We start from the raw sequence: 19,535 nt of genomic DNA, 5'->3' as shown, positions 1-19,535 counted from the left end.
GTCGTGCACCACACGACAGCTGTAGAGGGTTGTAAAGTGTCAAGGGTATCAGAGGTAAAACGCCTGTTAGTGAACTCTAAAATTAACAATAAACGCCCCCCTTTGAACCATCAGTACAAATGACAAACAGCTCCACTGAAAAAATTCATTATTGACATAATTCATTAAATAATGTTTAGTAGTCCACAGACATCACATGATTTTTACCAGCCATGGCAGGGTTACAGAGTCAAGCTCCAGCATCATTTGTCAGTGCCTTCAAAGCCATTATATGACAGATATAAAAATCCTTCATATCACCGTTTTATTAACTGCCACCACAAACCAAACTACAAGTTTGGTTTAGGCATGAGAGTATAATAAAAATACTTGGCTAAAGTAAGGAAAAAATTATGGTTTGAATTTAAAAAAAAAAAAAAAAAGAATAACTAAGAAATGATTGTATTGAGGAACTACTTGGTTAGATTTAGGGAATCATAACACACTCACTGGATAAAATTTTATATTTTTTTAATACACAGCAGGAAAACAGGCACACTTTAAGTCAAGATTTGCTCAATTTAAAAAGGTGTTTATGCTTACTAATAATGTCAAAAGCTAAGAAAGAGATTCAGCTTTACTTTATTTGAGATAAGGAGAAATGTTGAGATGAAATCTAAGAGAAACAGGAATCCTGCTGGGACAAAGATTAATCTGAGTACCTATCATGGATACTGAGATAAGACAGACTGTCTGCATACTTGGACATTCTTCTGGTAGTAAATATCCCTGGAAAAAAAGAACTGTAGAAATATATGGCTAAAATAATCTTATATGTTCAGGCCTAGAAATCTGTGTATTTGTGTGTAACATTAATTGTGTTTGAATTTACATGTCTGGAAGTTTACAGTACATTTGTTTACACATGAATCCATTAGAGTGTGCATGTTTGCATAGTGTGTGTGCACGTGTGTGTGTGTGTGTGTGTGAGACTCAGGTAATTGGGCCATTGTTGTTATGTAGATAGGTAGCTAACCTGCTGCCCTGAAGCTAGTGGTGGTGTAGAGAGAGAGTAATAGTCGGGGAGAATTACCCATATGAAACAAGTCACTGTTATATTCAGATTGATGAGTGCCATCGGGAACAACACAACTTTGTTTCTCTATCTCTCATAGAAACGGCAGCTCTCATTTTGGCAGAGAAAATATGGCTCTTCTCCAAATCCTCTGTGACATTCAGAGGAGGTTTGCAGTGCCTGCAGAAAGTCTAGAGGCCTATCCGCTCCCTTTCTGGATGGTTCCAGCATTATGGGTTTAGTCTACTCATAGCTTTAAGGTAAAGTACAGACTTTCATTGATGGATGTAAATTTTGCCAGGACTGCTGCACTAACATATTGCTTTAAATATGCCAGTTTTCCAAAAGTATCCAGCTCACTCTTTAATTGGTATTGAAGGAGTTTGGGAGCCGAGAAAATCTTATTCTTTTAAGATTTTGTTAATTCATGGTAATCGAACATAAGTAAAATATTGAGGATATTACTTAAAAAATATATATAGAGATAATCACATTTTTGAGCATTTTTGTTGCGCAATCATTGTTGTGTGATCACTAAAAACTTTTGAGCTCACAAGACAATTTCCTATGTAGAACACAGTATAGAAAGGAGGGATTAACTTTATGTAAGCCTACAGGGGAGGGGGGGGTCTCTCTTTCTCTAAGAGCCTAATTACGGATCCATTGTCTTCAGAATTATTTAACTGTTAATGAATTTCTCATGTATTCAATCAGCACAATGTAACGAGCCTCCCTTCTGCTCTCTGCATCAGAAACCAATGAACCTAGAAAAGACACATATTCAATGGAGAGAGTAGGAGTGGCTTATTGCGATCAATACTGCTACTTCACAGGTTCTGGGTGCGCGCATGTATTTTACAAATGGCTTAATTCCTTAAGGACTGATCTGTTCCAACCTCTAATAGAAGGGCGTAAGAGCAGGCAGTCGCGGCACTTGCAGCCTCTTCTTCTCATCTATTTAAACTGACCTCACCCTCACCTCTTTCATCCTTTTCTTTCTGCTCCTCTGCATATTTTTTGTCTTATTTTTCTAACTCTCTAGAATTAAATTTTCTTCTCAAACATTTTTAATCCTAAAACATGTTTATTTAAAACACATTCAGTATGCTGTAAAGGCTGTAAATCAAAGTGTTTCCTTTGTTTCACTTCATTGTCCATGTGTTTAAGTCACATCTGCAATACCACACTGCTTCATCCCTCTGTGATGCACTACCCCCACAGTCTCCTCCTCCTCTAGGCCGTCTCATTACGGAAGCTAAATTAACCATGGCGCGTACCTTCAGAGCATGCAGCGGTTTTACAGCGCCATCGGTCTCGCCTCACAAATACTCCATCATGTAATTGAATATCAACTCTACTGGGGCCCTTCATAACCGACTGACCCTCTGCACACACGTAATTGCACACGTAGATGCATCTGTGCAAACATAAATGTATAGATGCATTTTAGTCGGCTGTCTGATGCTTTTATCTATGGTAGCTTACGGTGAGTATGCAGTGTCTTGCTAAGGGCATTGCATTTGGCTGCTACTGGGTCGGACGACAAATCAGGACAGTGAGGATGGTGTTTCTAGCTGCAAGGCTTCACCGCTGCCAGAGCGCACTGCATGCAAACAACACAAGGGCAGTAGGTGAAACAGAAAGAGCCTTTCAGTTTTGTTTTGTTTAGCTTATTTTACAAAAATGTCAAGGACGTCATAGAACAACAAAACCAACACAATTACATAATACTTAAATCATCATAAATAAAAGATCTCCATGTCAAACATTCAACAATTATATATAAATTGCACAGAAATACTAACTACTAACTAAAAGTTGTTACTTATCATTTTACTGCGTAATGGTAACTTTGTCCAGTTTCTAAAGCTCCAAAACCTAAAGGAATAGATAACTTTGTTGGTGCCGAGCGTCTCCAAGGAAAAGACAGCCACAACAGTTCTAGTCTGGTGTACGTATATAAATTCCTGCAACCCTACGAAAGCGGACTTAATATACTCAAATGCTATGCTGTTACAACTATAATATACCGCTGAGTTGGAGTTTTACAGCTATATCTTTTAAGGGTTAAAATGCACGAACTGAAAGAGAATTAAACCAAAAACAGAATTCTGTTGTTCGCTTTGCCCAAAGTTTTTTATGCAATGCTCTCTCTACAGTGATTACTGTTAAAAATCAGTAACATGAGGGGTTGGCAGGAAGCAACCAAAAATGAAAAAAAAAAAAAAAAAAAAAGACCTTTAAGGACAATAATGGTCAAACTTGTTTGCTCTATCTAGATATAAATTGATCTTGACTGAATTGATTATGATTGCCTTCTGTGTGTTCACTTATGGAAAGTCACAACGACTGAGTCCTCAATACATAAAAATACATTTTCAGCAGAAGTAGCACATACAAAGATAACAAATGATGGAATATTTATAATTCTGAGGTACTTTTTCTTAAAAGTGCACCAACAGCATCACACTAGACCTGAGTAATGTTTGGATTAAATCGTTTTTTTTCCCGCAATGCAGTTAAAAGTTCAACTGTTCATGTCCATGTGTCTCTACCTGCATGTCTGTCCCCTTGTCTAACCACACTTTCTAAATCGACTCCCAGCCAAGAAACGAAATGCCTGTCCACTGACGTTCAAGATATAGAAAACTTGAAATGTCAAGCTCACAGCTGATTCTACCTCGGTTATGATGTGGCAGTATGAAGATGTATTGGCAGTTTGTGTTAGCTTTGCAGACACATCTGCAATCTCTGGATGTCCATACATATTAAATGTCAAACATGAACATCAATATGCATTACTGCACTTTAGCCCAGCTATAATGACAAAGTGGCAGCTACTAGTCTGTGAGAGCGTGCCAGCATAAAAAAAAAAAAAAGCAAAAAAAAAGCTTGTTTTAATGCTGAGGCCCCTTTTCGATTCAGGTTTATCAGCTTTAAATATTCCAGTTTCCTGAGGTTTTGTCTTTGACTTCACACTGTGTTCCAAGCCTATTCTATATCTATTTTGCCATCAGCTGTTGATTCTTTTCCATGGTTACTGAGTTTGGTCCTTCATGTCAGCCCCAAACCCCCCAAATGCCTCCAAGCCTTACTGATGCTGCCCCCTACATTCAGCCTCCAGTAATACAGTCTGCACAGCCAGCTGTGGTGTAATTAATTTCTCATTAGTGTAGGCGATAATGACTATCTCGCAATCTTGCTTGCCCTCCCCCCTTCTCTCTCCCTCTCTCTGTCTCGCTGCTTGTGTACCCAAATACCCCTATCTCACAGCCAATGCCCTGCTGGAGGGAAATATTCACATCCGTGAAAAGGGAAGGCAAACAAACAACAATTAGCTTCCTGTTGACATGGAGAATGGTAGACTCATCTCCTGCAAATTACCCCTCACTGAGGAATGGTTATCTGAGACTTTCACTTTAGGTGTTCTTTAATGAACTGTCTACATCGAAAACTAATCTATTACTGGCACATACCAGCATAGCCCTCAGTGAAACTACAGACACGCACATATGCACCAACAAATGCAGGAAAGGCAGAAACCTCAGCATTTCAAAACTAGAGATTACAAAAAAGTTAATCTGTGCAATTATCATAACAGCACGTTTTAAAATGAAAGCAAATTCAGTTTGTCTTTATGCTTTTTGGACTAACAAGTGTCTCACGCAAGTCAAACTTCAATTTTTTGGTATTAACCTGTTTCTAAAACTATGCACTTTTGTCCTTTGGCATGAAAGGGGCAATTTCTCCTCCTGTTTAGGGCCAAGTCTTTGTTACTGTTACCAGACACTTGTTAGCAGGCTCACCCATTTTTGTTCACAAGCCTGAAAATATTGCACCCAAAACAAAAAGGTTAATGTTCTTCAACCCTTTTCATTACAGGTAGGGATGGGAATCTCCTTTATGCTCAACGATTCCCTTATTGACGCCTTCCACTTAAGTTCTGCACGCCTTGCAAAACAAGCACCCCCTCCTCAAGGGATTGAACTACAGAGCAGTTATCTTTCTTGTTCAGTGTTCATAACAAAATGTGTGTTGTTGACACTGAAAACCTGTGAAGGCCTACCCCCCCCCCACCCCACCCACCCCCCACACACAGAAAATCCACAGGAATCGATAAGGGAAGCGATAAAGAATCAGATCAATAAGCAGAATCGATAATGGCACTGGTATCAATAAAATCTTATCAATTCCCATCCCTAATTACAGGTACAACCCTGATCTCCTTTGAAAATTAACTCTTTAAATTTCTCAACTAAAAAGTCAGAATGAGTGAGTATAAAAGATAGCAAACCAAAGTGAGGGCACAAACAAAAGTTTTTTGCCTTGCCTTTTTTGGCAAAAAAAAAAAAGAAAAAGGCAATATGGCCTGCAGTAGCATCCTTTATGTGAAAAACACTTGCCAAAGCCACAAGTCTGAACCAATTCTGTGTCAACTGTTGCAACAGTAAAGTCTGGTATAATCTTGAAATGTTTTGTATGAACATTGAGTCCAGTACAAACAAAAACACGGCTCAAATAATACACACGTGGGACCGTGTATTTTAAAAAGGTTCAGGTGAGTGAGGTTATAGCTGTATGAGAGGATGTGATCTTTTTGTCTGGCAATCATTTTCTAAAGACATTTAGGTAAATACATAGCTCTAAAACTTTGACATTTGAAGCACAAGAGCATGAAATTCTGTTCATCTTATGTTTCATGAGGTAATGTGCTTCTTGGTCTACTGCATATTTTATCTTTTTCTTTTCCTTTACTTTCCTTCAATCCTTTCCCTCATCCACAGAACTGCGAGCCCTCCTGTTCCTCGCTTAAACTACAGTTATACGTCAGATAAAAGTTAAGACTTTGATCTCTCTTTGACTTGGAGCACAGCTCTGCTCCTTCTCTTCTCTTCTCATCTAATAAATTTACCATTTCACCAGTCTGTACACCACAGTCCAATTTCAGATCAGCTCAGAGCTTTTTTTTTTTTTCTCCTTGTGTTCATTATGCATCACGGAAAGTTGATGAGAACACTTTAGGCTTCTTGAATACCAAGTAGCATCACGAAGAAGCAGCTCATCATACACAAAGTTTGACCTTGAATAATCAACACTTGTCCAGTGACATTTTTTTTTTAATATTTTCTAGCAATAGAGATGTAAATTGTGAGTCTTGGATAAAAATCTTGCATCAGCAGCATTGTCTCCCTTAACATGAAAGCCTTGATCTGGCAGAACATTCCCCATTTAAGTTCTGAAAAATGGCTGGGTTGTGATCAAAACAGACATTTAGTCAGTTAACATTTATTCTCAATTGTCACAAAAAAAAAAAAGGCTGGTAGTGTTGAAAGTTCTCTCCACCTTCTCTTCATCACTGACCAAAGAGGTGTTTCGGAGCCGATACTGGTATCGGAGATGCCTCTGATACTGCCTAAAACATTGGATCAGGAATCGGCAAATGCACAAGTCAATGCACTGATCTGATACCTTGTAATGTATTGAAGTACTTTATGGTTTCTCAACTAGATAAAAACGGTGGACTGCGGTCCAGACCCAGACGCCGTCTTACCCAGACATAATTATTACATTTTGACATTTGAGTGTGTGTTTTGACTGGCGCAGCTTTCCTAGTGTCTATGGCACTGGTCATGTGATGCTACTCAGCCAATTATTGCGACTCAAGTCAATGAGTGACACACACAGACGGTGAGACGAGGCGATAGACAGGCTGAGAAATAAGTTGGAGAGCCTCAACAAATGACAGCTTGCAGTAGTAGGCTACAACAGTTTTATTTTTTCCAGAACAGCTATTAAATGGACCTTAAAGTGGGCCTACTTTAGTCCAACCATGTTCATGTTGTAGTTAGCAAGTCTATGCTATTTGTCTGTTAAGTATGTCTGTCTGCAGGCCTTTGTTGTATTTAGAACACCACTGTCCACTGTGACTAGCTGACTAGTATCACCCAAACATATTCATACAACATATCCTAATGCCAATATGCTCTCGCTGATGGTCAGTATCACCATCTCGTTTTAAAAAAACATTACAACACATTAGACACACTAAACACTTTGTCATACTTTTACTGACTTATTACACAGAATTAAACATTTAAAACTTTAAAGTTTCCTTCGTTATTTTTCTAAAACTCAAACCTGTTTACAAGAAGCAAGTTATGAATGATATATAATGCAAATAACAGTAGTACTGGCAAACAATCCTGCCTCACAATGTCAAGGAAGCTAAATAATTTAACAACTGTCTTATTATGAATCATTTATTGATTAAATGCAGACCCATCCTCTGTTAACATAATGGAACCTTTGATATTACAGGGAGACACTTTCAATCACTGTGTGCTCTCCCTAATTAGGTAAACAATGGTGGAGCTTATTACAAGACAGATCAACCTATTAGAGGGCCAAATAGCTGAGTTGAGATCTTTACTTCTCTTTTGCTCCCTGCACTTCCAAAGCCTGAACACGCACATTAAAATCATATAATGTAATGTAGCATGGAACTGATGCAGTGTTAATTCTTAAACATCACAGGCATTCAAGGATATACTGTCAAAGTGCACATTGATACTGACAAACATCTTCATAGTCAAACAAAGTATTAGGTCTGATATTGCAAACTGTGTTGGCGTTGCAGGGGAGAGAAGCTGAATTAATTTATACAGACAACGTAAATGAGAATATTATGCAGCTGGACAATTCTTGACCACAAGCCTCAGCCACTGCTGATGTTGGATATGTGCATCTGCAAATCTTTGGGTGCACTTTGCAGATGATACAGGTCTGTGTCAGTAAGTATCTGTGTGTGTGTGTGTGTGTGTGTGTGTGTGTGTGTGTGTGTGTGTGTGTATGTCCAAATAAGTGGGATTTGCCCAAATCAAGAATTCGATTCAGCTCTCCAGCCCAGTGAAACTCGATGGCACGCACATTTGACAGGAAAGTGAAAGTACTGCTGACATAGAATGCAAGTGAGAGCAAGGAAAAAAGCAAAAGAAGAATATTTCAAATTCTCCAGCCCATCCCACCTTTGAGATTGCTCTTACTGAAAGTTGTGATTAGTCATACATATAAAGCAGCTTTTTGTACAGGAAAGTGCCTCCAATCATTTAGTGCTATTATGAAGAGCAGCTACAGTAATCATCATCTGGAATATCAGCATTCTGCTTTTTCCAGCTTTTCATTAAAGCAAGTGAAAAATAGTGTCAGACGGCTAAAAAGTTATCAGTGCATTACCATTTTTGTATAGAAATGTGTCAACTGCAGAGAGGTTTTAAGAAATTAAAACTGATTAGGGTTCAAGTCTCTGTCTAATCTTGAGGAAAACTAATTATGCATGCTTTCAGATGGAGTGGCAGAAATTAGATACATACATGAAGGACCACCGTCCCCAGAGAGTTATTCAATTCAGCTCATAACACTCATGATACTCACAAGAATCCTTATTTGACAGCTTATAAAATCAGCACCAATGCATCTAATTCACATGTTGACCAACCAAAAGAAAAGTCAGCTCAGCCTCTACAAGCAATACATTCACAATTAATATCAATGCAAATATACTGCATTAAGGTCAATCAGAAATTAGCAGCCAGCATATGCCATGGCATTACGCATGAACAAAGCAGTAAATGAATAGCACCGGTAGCATAGAATGGTGCTGAGCAGCACAATAACACGACTTAATAGAGCCAAGACAACAATGCATGATATTTATGTTAACCAAGCGAAATCCTGCCTGCGCTAATTGAGGCAGTGATCTCTGGCACCTCGGTGGAGAGTAAACCCTTTGGGAGGAGTCACGAGCTTCCAACAGGAGAAAAACTACACTTACAGCATGAAGTGCATGTTTGAGGCTCACAGCTCCTTTGACAAATAGTGAATGGAGTTCAGTAACAAGAAAAACTTAGAAATCAACATGAAAATAGCTATGTAATGGAAATACCAACGTCCAGTATCAGTAGCCTAGCAAGTAATATCGTCATCACAAAATCCAACAGTGATGTCGCACATCGCAAATTTTCCTCATATCATGCATTCCTACTGCCGTACCTACTTTAAGATTTTTCAGAAAAATGCCCACAGCCCTAGAAACCTTTGGTTCCTTTTTAGTTTCCTCCCTCCATGTCAGGTCCCACAATAACAGGTGGACAGAGCCCTGTATATTCCCACATAATCTCCACATAAAAGAGACACTAACACATGCTCATGAATGCAGATGTATACATTTACATGCATGCATGTGCAAACAAACCCTTGTCAATGCAAAAGTCCAAGATGAATGTGAGCTAAGCTGTCAAAGTATACATCAGTCAGTCAGAATGGTTCTTACAGGTGGCAGTCAGTCACAGCGTGTACAGCTGTCAATTTATTTGTCTCTTTTTTTTTTCTACATTTTACCAAGCCCACAGCAGGTACTTCAGCAGGTAAAGTTATTCATCCAGCAACTTCGGCAATCGGAACATTCCCTGTTATTGAGTAAATCTTAATCGTGTAATCTGCTCTGCTTGATAGGAATTTGCAAGCATTAGAGAACATGGTGCTTTGCTCTGAGCTGATCTCTGAGGCCTGTTCTTACAACAACCAGCAGCTCTGCTTTACTGTCTAGTGACTAATGGAATAAATTAATCATTAAAGAGTTTGTAGGGAATAAAAGAGAGAGATGGAGGAACGCTGGCAGTAAGGAAGAGCCAGACAGACAGCAGCTGAGTGTAGTCTACAGTGTCTCCAGAGTACTATAGGTCAAAAGATGGGAAGGGGAGGACGAGAGTGGCAGGATGGGTAGTTGATCGATTAAAGCTTTATCTCCGGGAAACTTAACAGAATAAAATTGAGGAGTCTGCTGACCACAGATCCAGCTAGAGACTCCAGAGTGCAAAGCTGCCATATACTGTAATACATATTCTTTCAAGTAGAGAGTTGTGGAATTGATTTAAAAAGTAAACGTGTCCTGAACTTTCTACCCAAACTTATGAGAGTACTTCCTTTTATTTATGTTAGCAGCACACAGTGGACTATATAGAGTCTGAGCAATGTTTTATTTGACATTTTCCTATTCTAGCAGTTTCACCATGCAAACTACAAAACACCATGAAGAGTCTGTAACTTTAAAAGGTTCTCAGAGGCTGTACTTTCAGGAGTATTGACAAGGAGTTCAGTCTTTATTGCTAAGGCTGCTGTCTGTCATTTCGCCCACCACTGTAGAGACCTGGGTTTAATTCCTGGCAGCTGGGTTTCCAGTTTGGCTAGGTATTGTTACTAACACAACTGACAGTGGTAGTGAGGGAGATTGCAGGGAGGGATAATGTCCTTGTTTTAATACTGTTAACTCCAGCTTATTTAGGGGGGTCTAGGTAAGTTATAGCCTCAGTGAAGGTTAAGTTAAAAAAAAAAAAAAAAAAAGGCTAGGTTCTTGCTTCTTAGTTATTGTCATTAAATGTAAAACACTGCTTCTGAACATTTCTAAAAAATATAAGTTTTGATCAGATTTTCATTTTAATAAAGTGTTGAATTTAGTCATTTTTCATTATCTCATGACAATAAACCCATAATTAGACTGAATGATTTCATCAAAGGTTTAATTAAAATGTAGCAGACAGATTGAGGCTGTGCAAGTAAGTGCCACTGCCTTAAAGTCCCCTTCCATCAAAGTGCTATACCATCTACTCAGACTGCACTCACAGTTTTCATTTGTGGAGACTAAGCAGAAAACACAACTGTTGAATATGAAATGTGTGTACATGCACACACATGAGTATTGCCACACGAACTAACACGCACCCATTTATGTTCACTTGTTTCATTTCAAGCTCAGTGTGAGAGTCACTACAGTGTTTTGCTGTCATTTACGGTCGTGTTTCTTTCCTCTCCTCAGCTTTCTGTTTCACTGTGTGTCTTAGCCCCTCCCCTCACACACAGAGCGGCATGGAGCAGAGGAAAGACAGGTTGACAACTTCTTATATTAACTGCTTTCCAGCACGTGCTATAAATCCCTCTAAAATCAAAAGATGGACAGACGGCGCCCCAAACATCTGTAAGTCAGGCATTTACACGCATGCACGGATGCAAGGATGCTAGCAGCTCTGCTGGTGACAGCATACAGTCCTGACGCAGTTGAACTAGGGGAAACTCTATATAGAGTGGAGGATGCAGAGAAACTGAAGAATACAATGGAATCAGATGGAATATTTTACTAATTTAGTTACATTTAAGGTTTGGTTTGGTTCTAGATAAGAAAAGTTTTCAAAAGCTGAATATCACTGGTATCATACAGCTGTTGCTCTGAAAAATACACCCATGTTGTGGTACTAATGTCATTCACAGCATGACAGAATTACATCTGTTTCTGTAGCATGTAGCAATTTCCAGCTTCCTCTTACTGCTCACACCTTTAAGTCCTTTCAGCCTCATGACAATAAAAGGTCTGTGGAACAACTGATGGATTCTGTCACAGACAACACTTCCAATCTTAATTCATCATACAGAGTTTAAAAGAAAATCAATCTTGTCTTGTCCATTTCATTTAAATGAGAAGAAATCGTCATTTAAGCAAAGATAAACTGGCTCCATGCATGACAAAAGGTTACGAGGGGAATCCTCTGTTTTTATGAGGTCATTAAACTGGAAAAGACACAACCAGCTGAGATATATGAATCTCACATCCATCTATAAAGTGAAGACAGACATATCTTCGGAGATTTTTCTCTCCCAGAGTAATGGGGGCACAAGGGTGACATCACATATTGGTGTCGTTCTGTTGCTCAGGGCCCATAACAGTGTGATAACCAGCAACTTAAGAGCCCTCAACACTGATGGAATATAGATTACATCTCTTCAAATGGGAAACTTTGGCCAATATGCACCTGCACTCATCCCAAACACTCTAACAGAAAATAAACCCCTTCACATCTCCAGTAATTCATCTTCTGTTGACTGTTGTTGGAAATTATACTCTAAACAGACAAATTCTGTACTTACCAAGTCAGTCTCATTGTGTCACTCAGCTGATGACCTCCAAGCCAGACCTGTAAAATACAAAACACATTAGTCTGTCACATTATAGTTATTCTTCTATTTATTCTTCGTGGTATCCATGGAAGACAGTTGGTTGTAAAAGGCAAATCATAAATGTAGGAGCACCATGTTCCAGCCTCCAAATAGTCGATGCTCCTTTCATCACCACTGACAAAAAGTTCTAATTTTAGGAAGCCTAGTTTCAAAGACCCCCTGCTTAAATCATAAAGGGAAACAAAAGGCACAGAGAAAGAGAACCACACAGAACCACAGCTTGAATTCACAGTTGACTGCAGAGATTCATATGCACACCAAAGCAAACTGTCTTCATCTGATACAGGACTTAAACAGCAGTATTTTGTCTGACACTTGAACGATGTGCACCAACACCACCAGTCTGAAACTGTCTCAAGCAGCAGTTTGAGCAGCACCAAATCCAGTGCCGCAAGCTGCACTTCGGCCAACTGGTGTGATTGAGGTGAGGGTATTATCAGCACATGTAACGAGACACACCTAAGCCCATTTTCCTGATTACAAGCCTCGCTACAAATGAATTTATACAGTGATCCAGGTCCTTTGGCAGGCAGGGTAGCACAGAGACCACAGCCCAGTCAGAAGCGCCCACAAAGAACTGCTATGCCAGTTCTGTTAACCACAAAGTTGCCTACTGTTAAAACCTGACAACTTCTCTGTTCACAGCAAACTGTCACTTTGAGGACAATACGCTCTGTTCACACCGCTCCTCCTTAGGTTTGCTCTACTCTCTCCAACCTTTCAGGTGGTTAAAAGGGGCCACCTTTAGCATGCTTGGTGAAAGAAGATTAACGCTACCAAATGTTGAAAAGGAAATTTTTTTTTTTTTTTTTTTTCCTTTGCACAGGCTCTTTTCCAGGTTCTTCCTATGTCAGTGAAAGCATGCCTCGGTTGTTTCCCTTGTAGTTGTCCTCAGACCTGCCCCTTCACACTTGGCGAAAGATACCCCTAGACATCACAAGTGCAATTACCCAGTGTGCCTCTGCTCCCTCCCCTCATTTCATGTGGTAAGCTGTATCTCAGGGACATACAGTATGAGTTCTTTTTCTCTCCAATTACAGAAAATATAGAAAATACTGGCCTCATAATATCTGCATGTCAAAGAACGCCACTTGTTTACTTGCTTTTACTGTTGTATTTTTGTACCCATTTCACAGGAGCTAATGTAAGGCAGGCCTTGCTCATCAACTTGCTGAATATGTGCATTAACGATAAAAAGTTGAAATATAGTAGAGACTGTCACCACTTGGCTCTCTAGTTGAATCCCACACCAGTCCTGTTCTCAACGGGAACTGCTCCACTCTCTTAAGCCTCTCCTGCTGTCACTCCAGCTCACCTTGCAAGTTCCCTGCTAGCTGGAGTTAACTTGCAAAAAGGAAGAATCAGAGTCTGCATAGCTCCCACACCATTTCCAGATCTCCAGACGAGAAGTCCTTTTCTAACCTCCCAAACACTGAAAACACTGCATCCCTGCCAAATTTCTGATGTCTTACCCACTCTCTATGTCCCTCCCTGTCTCTACTCTTTGAAGTTTATAAAACAGATTACCAACTTGGCGACTTAATTTCCCCAATCATATCATACACTGAGCCTTGAGCTATGCATAATTTTCATAATGCACAATTTCACACTTAAAACTCCAGATGAATCTCAAACCAAAGTTGACCAAAACAGTTTTCTAGTTGCAAGATGTGTGTAAGATGAAAAACAAAGCATAACAGCTTTATAATTGATTTAGTGTCCTCTATAAGTCAAAAATGTTTACTATAAATGAAACCGTGTCTTTTTTATAAATAAACTATAAATGTACATCAACCAGGTCTGTTTGAAACCTTTTATATACATTAGTATACATTAGTATACATTCAGCTGCAGTTTAAGTAGGTACACCGTAAATCTAATGCAGTCTACCACAACAGTGCTTCAATGAATCCTACCATCAGGAAGGTTATACCAGTGTTTCCCTTATATACATTTTGCAGTAGCAGCCCGCCACTGCAAAATCACTGTCATTGCTGCAATACATAACTCGGCAGAGAGCTTTTAATTTGAAACAGTGGATAAGGTGGAGGCAGGTGGCAACACCCGCCCAAGGCAAGAGGGTGAAAGAAAGAAGAGAAAAAGAAAGGAGAGGTGATTTAACTAGCCAACATTAGATTAGATATATTAGATTACCTACTGATATTCACTCTGACTGCCAGCATGCTTGGAGCGTGCACCACCCAGGTACAACAAAACATTTCATAGTTGGACCCCCAGTACAAAGCATGTGGACCCTCAACAGATCCACAAAGGTTTTACCAGCCCTGTTACATCAGTCTCTCTACTGGCCTCTCTGTGTGCCTGTAATTCAGGGTGCGCTGGAGAGCATGCAGCATTGCTGATCTGCAACCAGGTGAGTTTCCTATGGGAAGCCCTGCCAGTAAAACAGTTTTATGTTCAATGCGATTGTGAACCACTACTATTAAGACAAATACAAATACTAGTAAGTAATTCAAACTGAAAATGTGAACTTCAGAAACAACATGCTGTGGTATTACTCTTAGTGCCATTACTGTGAAAGTCCCTCACATGTGTGTTTTCTTACATGGGTTTGGGAGGTGAGCGTGACATGAAAATATTTTGAATCACAAAAGGGGGGCCTGACTTAACATAAGGTATATCTGAGTACCCAGTCACACATATGGGGTACAAAGGAGCAATGTTCAGTACAGTCAGTCTCAGTCTCTCTCTAAGTCTCTCTCTCTCTCTCTCACACCATGATACACTTCCTATTCCATTACCTCCCAAAGGAGTTGTAAGACAGATAATGAAGTCAGCAGTCCCGGGGATAACTAGTGGTTCTTCAGTGTAAACAAGTCACTGTCACTTCTGCTTTAAATTTCACTTTATTCTGTATAGGATGTCCTCTAAAGCAGTCTGCAGGCTATAAAGTTCACAAGCTAGAACAACTTGAAAATTCATTTCAATTCAATTGGACCAATAGACAGGAGAGAGAAAAAAAGAAGCACAGAATACGAATAGCCACACCAAACACACAAAAAGTGTTTGCAGAGAGGGAGAGAGAGAGAAATGTGGCATCCATTCAAAGTTTGAGTTTATTTTAAGAAATGAACAGTCAATATTTAATGCCTCCCACTGTTATCCAAGGCAAACAATGTAACTGTTGTCAGAGACTACAGTCCTCGGTGACTATACCAACTAATATCACACAAGGTGAAATATGAAAATTAACTCCCACAGTTGGTTGCCACCAGCCTTCCTGTCAGATCTGTGTGTCTCCTTCACTATTACTGGATTTGAGAGAGAACCAGAGGGCAACTAAGAATGAACAAAAGACTCATCGCCTCCATCTGCTTGTAACAAGCCAACAAATTAGCAGCAAATAAATCAATCACTTAAGAGGTGGCACTAAAGGAGCCAGCAGAGAAAGAAGCCGGCCAAGGGGTCAAAAGAATTGGCAAGTGCACAGATATTAGTTTTCCTCAAGTTAAAGACGAGAAGGAGTGAAATGAAATTGAGCCCTCGTTTGCTTTATCTGTTCGTCTCTGCTGTAGCCGAGCCTCCCTCAGTGAGGACTTTCCATCTTAGCCTAATTGTTCAGTCAAAGATGATTAGTTTTAGACACAACACGAGACTGTCAGCAAACACACTGCAGGAGGGGTTAAATATTTGCCTGCCAGCAGCTGCTGAAACTGTTGGATAACATCACAGCTTGTCAAAAAGGCTACCTGCTTGAATGATCCGAGCTCACCAACATTCCAGGCATCTAATAAAATGAAGTGTCAAGAAATGATAACACAAGAAATGCCAGGAGCAATAAAACAATAACAAAAAAATTGCTCTTCCTTAAATTTGAACTTGAAAGCATCTAGTAGGTGACATACTGTTAAAGAGGTCTACAAGCCCCTTTAAGAGCAATAAGAAAGCCATTATAAAAACCACATGAAAAAACAATTTTAATAGTCCCAAAGCTGTGAAAATATCACATTCTGAATATCACAGACCCACACAAATTCACACCACACACTTGTGCCCCCACAGCTCTCAAACACTATTCTTATAACGGCCATCGTCATCCAAACTAACCAGCTTTCTGTATCAATCAGCCTGTCTCTCATAATGTAATCTACTGCTACAGCTGCCTCTACCATCACAGCATCTCTCTCTGTTTCCATCAGCCTGCCTCACACTGTCTCAATCCAATATACGTTGGAGAGCAGCCCAACAGGGTGTAAATTGATGCCTCACCCCCATCTCCTTTACTGACTGGACTCCAGCTCTTCAAAGATGAGCACCTTCTGAGCATCTTGGCTGGGGCTGCCAAGGCTGGTGTGGTGGGATTATGGTGATTACTCAGTGGCACCGGCAGCAACTGATAGCCTGGTTGACTCACTGTCGCACGGTTGGACATGTGGCTACATGTATGAAATTGTTTAACAGGTAAAAATTCAACCATTTTTTTTAATGGAAAGGAACAAAAGTCAAAGTAATCTAGACCCTCACAATATTCCTAATAATCCCACCTCTTAAAAACTGTGGGGAAGCCTCACACACACACACATACACAAGCACGCGCACACACACACAAATAACCGTCACCAAACAATATTACAATAGTTGTTTCTTGGCAGTTTTGTTTGCATCTAAAAATTATATATTACCTTAGTAAATTGAAATTAAGCAAAAATGAAATACCCAAATAATACAAATTAGATTCCATCCAACAAAAAACTTCACTCTTTATTTCTAAAATCAACCTAAGCTATTAGTAAACTTCACAAATTAGCAAAGCAAAACAAGCAAAAACGTTACTCAATAATGTCAAAATAAATTACACACATGCTGTTGAGCTTGTAAACAAACAATTAACTACAACTTCAAATTAAACCAAAATTCAAACAAGGTCATTTTAACCCTGAATTTGTTTTAACGGCAATTTCTTAACTACAATTTACATATTTTGATTAAAAGTTACTGTTACAACTGAACTCTGGCATAAAACACCTCACTAAGCATAAAATGAGCCTCCACACACACACACACACACACACACACACACACACACACACACACACACGGTGTTGAGCATTGAGCATGTTCATTTTTTGGTGAACCGTGAACTGAACGTATGCATTTGCAATTAATGAATATGGACGAGAGCATCGTTCAATCTCGCTAGAAGCCAGAAGGTGGTTGTAAGGCACCAAAAAACTGTTTGCCAAACACTAAAGACAAGAAGAACTGTGTTTTACAGCGGCATCTATAGATTTGCATCCAGTGTCTAGTGCTGGCAATTCAAACAACAGCTACTGGTATTGCCGAAGCCAATTCATATGAACATTTGAAGTACTTTTGTGAACAAATCAGTACAGATTTCAATGGAAAAAATATCATATTTGTATGCAAATTGTTCCCACTGTGTCTGAAACAACAAGTACCTTTATCAGCCACATTGGCAATGAATATGAAACAACACAGTGGGTTGAAGCATCTGACCAGTCTTAAATATCTGCCATGATCACAAGAAATGATTAAGAGGGGTGAGACCATGAGCCACCAGCTGTAGAGTTCCTCTCCTGAGTCAAACTTACAGCTTATACTGTACACATAAAACATGCACTCACATTGGTTTCTCTTGGCTTTCAAAAGTAATATCTTCCTGTGATAGTAGCTGACAGTAATATGGCAATGGTTGGGGGCTGTGGATGGCTGTTTAGGAGGAGGTTCTACTGACAGAAGAACTAGCTCAGGGTAGCTCATATAGAAGAAAAAAATAAAATAAAATTTAAAAAAATGTATGTGAATTAAACTACCATTAGCATGCTGTTTGCCTGCTGTACCAGAGTGCCAACTTACTCACTATGGTGATTACATATGAAAGATTAGCATGTATGAAAATCCTGCTCTTTCCTCAAAATATACCAGACACTGGATTATAGATGTATTACATTAATGCAAAACCTCATATTAGAGATGACAGTCTAAACAGGCAGAGCTTCACTCCTGACAAACTGTGCCAATACAGGATTTAATCTGAATTAGTGATCAGCCACACAAGATCAGGAAAAAGAGTCTCTACACGCCTGTTTAATTTTTTTCGCTGGAAAATTAGAAATATTAACATCACACATTCTCCATTCAAAGCCATTAGTCTGCTCCGTTATCAGGTCACACCTGTTCCCTAACTGAAACTCTAAACACAGAGCCTGAAAAACAGTATTAACATTCATTACACAAAGACACAGTGACGATGTGAGCCGTCTCACCTTTCCATAATAATACTATCCACCGCCTTCATAAAACCCATGGCTCTGACCAGATCACTGGAGCCAATAGCTAATTCTGCAATCTAGGCTGACAGGCAAGATTCCTACTTGGGATAATGAACATTTTCCACGCCTTAATTTTACAGAAAAACAACTTTTCATGTTGCTCTTCTCATAAGCTCTCAGTCATCTTGGGTAATTTTCTGTGCCCTGCCTGCACAAGCATCCGGCTGATGACCTCGCTGGAAACCCATCTATATGATTCTCCTCTTCATTCAGAGTAATGAAGAGCTAAGATTGCTCAATTAAGCAATTAGTCAATCAACTAAACATTAATGGGCAACTGAACAACTGTTAATAATCATTTAAGTCATTTCTAGGTAAGAATTCCAAACATTTTCTGGTTTTCTGGGAAACTACTAGTGTCTTTTTTAGTTAGGTAGTTGCAGCCAAAAGTAAAAAAAAAACTCAACTTACAGTTCAGTTTCAGTCCTGGAGAGATGTTGAAGAAACGGTGACTTGCAGGCGGCAATGGAGGTCAAGTCTTCCGCAGAGGCAAATAATGGCGCTATATGACCTTTTAACATCTCCCCCGGAGGACCAACACAGCTTGAATCGATGGTCGAAGCTCACCGTCGTGTTCGTGGTTTACTTTATCGACGAGTCACAAAAGCTAACTTAAGGAAACCAATGCTAGCCAATGCTAACGTCCAGTAGACTTAATTAACAGCCTTTAGCTAAGCAGTTAGCATCGTGGCTGACAGCTTCACATTTTCTTGACACACCGGCCCGAACACAAGCACGATAATTAACTAATATGGGGTAGGGGGAAAATGCATGGTGGCGTCTTTCACTTAGGGTAACATTTTTCCTGTTTGATCCAACTTTAATCGACTTCCCCTTTCCCTCTTTCCGCCACTCGTTTCTTCTCTCCGTTGTTCGCACGTCTGCCCGCCCTCTCTGTTTCTTTTGCCAATTACAACAGGTGTCGATCGCTGATACTGACCAATAGAACATGGGCTTGAAACTAAAGGCGCTTTCCGTGTTTCTAACTCTAATTAACCTCAAATAAGTGATTCACCTATGATATTTAAAACTAAATTACTCAATATTATCATTATTTAAATACTTACATCTCGGTTTATTTAAAACCACATTACTTGCTGTTT

The 19,535-nt window shown here is 39.5% G+C and overlaps 1 long non-coding RNA gene across 1 annotated transcript in view; it reads right to left on the bottom strand.

Annotated features, from left to right (window-relative positions):
• LOC130182354 (uncharacterized) overlaps positions 1-19,295 on the bottom strand; it is a 139,982-nt gene extending 120,687 nt beyond the window's left edge. The window contains exons 1-2 of the long non-coding RNA XR_008829704.1: positions 18,844-19,295; positions 12,029-12,075 (exon numbers count right to left, since the gene is read on the bottom strand). This is a non-coding gene — a long non-coding RNA (uncharacterized LOC130182354). The remainder of the gene's footprint in view (positions 1-12,028; positions 12,076-18,843) is intronic.
• Positions 19,296-19,535: the final 240 nt, after the last annotated feature.

Source organism: Seriola aureovittata, chromosome 15 (genome assembly GCF_021018895.1).
Source record: "Seriola aureovittata isolate HTS-2021-v1 ecotype China chromosome 15, ASM2101889v1, whole genome shotgun sequence".
Lineage (NCBI taxonomy): Eukaryota > Metazoa > Chordata > Actinopteri > Carangiformes > Carangidae > Seriola > Seriola aureovittata.
Note: the sequence above shows the minus strand (reverse complement) of the source record. Positions and strands in the feature narration are given on the sequence as shown.